A 1263-nucleotide genomic window follows, 5' to 3' on the forward strand; every position below is an offset into this window, starting at 1 on the left:
AGCCAAAACCCAGGACAGAGGATAATGACAGCAGGTTAAGACCAGTAGGGCTGGGACAATTGAGGAAGACTAGAAGGTTGACACTAATTGTGAAGGCCAACTGGGTAAGCTGGGAGGTAAAATCAGCTAGGTGATTTGGGTTGGTAAGGATGGGTCATTGACGGCACAAGGGCAAGGACAGGTGGGTATGCTAGGTGCATAAGGCCAGGAGATTCATACTGGATGAGTAAGGCCAGCAGGTTCATAAGACAGGTCGGTAAATCTAAGTTGGCAAAACCATGAGGTTAAGACTGGGTCAGGAAGCTGAGTGACTGAAAAGAACCTAATGGCTTAGGCCGGTAAGTTAAGGCCTTCCTGAATAAATGTAGGTGACTAACTCCACCTGGGTAATGGCAAGAGGTTACCACGAGGCAGACTAGGTCAGGAAGTTAAGGCCAGGTGAGTTAGAATGAAAGGTTAACCTGGGAATGCCAGGTTGTAAGCTATGTTGGTCATCCAGGTTAGGCAGGTCATGAGGTTAAGGCCAGTTGGGTAATGCAAGATGTCTAAATATGGGCCTGGGGCTGGGGCATGGAGTTGGAGGTAAAGTTAGGGAAAAGGGCAGGGGGATGATAAAAGCAGGGAATAAAACCTAAGGAGCTGAATCCAGGAGCTTAAGGCCTGTTAGATAAAAGCAGAAGGCTAAGGACAGTTGCGAACACCAAGTGTGGAGGACATGTGGGGCACGTATGATCAGTAAGACTAGTTGAGAAAACTAGGTGGCTAATCCAGGTTGTTAAGGCCATGAGGTTAAGACCCTAGGGTTAGGCCAGGTGGGGAGGACTAATGGGGTCTGGCCAGGGTGTTAACATGAGGTGGATAAGGCCAGAGAGCAAGGGGAGGAGAGCATGGCAGGAGCTTCATAAAGCAGGTGGGTAAATCTTAGCTGATAAAATCAGCTGAGTCTTGATGAGAGCGTGAGGTCAGCAAATTACAACCAGGTGAGTAAGAACATGTGGATAATGGCAGGAAGTTACGGCCAGTCGGGTAAGGCCAGGATTGTTAGGCAAAGTTATGAAGACTGAGCGAGAAGGACCAGGAGGTCAAGAAGGCCAGATGGATAACGTCAAGTTTGTCATACCATGAGGATAAATTAAGGTGATGAAGGCAATCAGCTTAACAAGGTTTGCTGAGTTCGGCCAGGTTGTTAAAACCAGGTGTCTAAACCCAGCTCAAAAAAGGACTGTTTCAGTAACCCCAGGCTGGGAAACACCCAGTAGGATT

This window comes from Mandrillus leucophaeus, unplaced genomic scaffold, assembly GCF_000951045.1.
Source record: "Mandrillus leucophaeus isolate KB7577 unplaced genomic scaffold, Mleu.le_1.0 Scaffold1094, whole genome shotgun sequence".
Lineage (NCBI taxonomy): Eukaryota > Metazoa > Chordata > Mammalia > Primates > Cercopithecidae > Mandrillus > Mandrillus leucophaeus.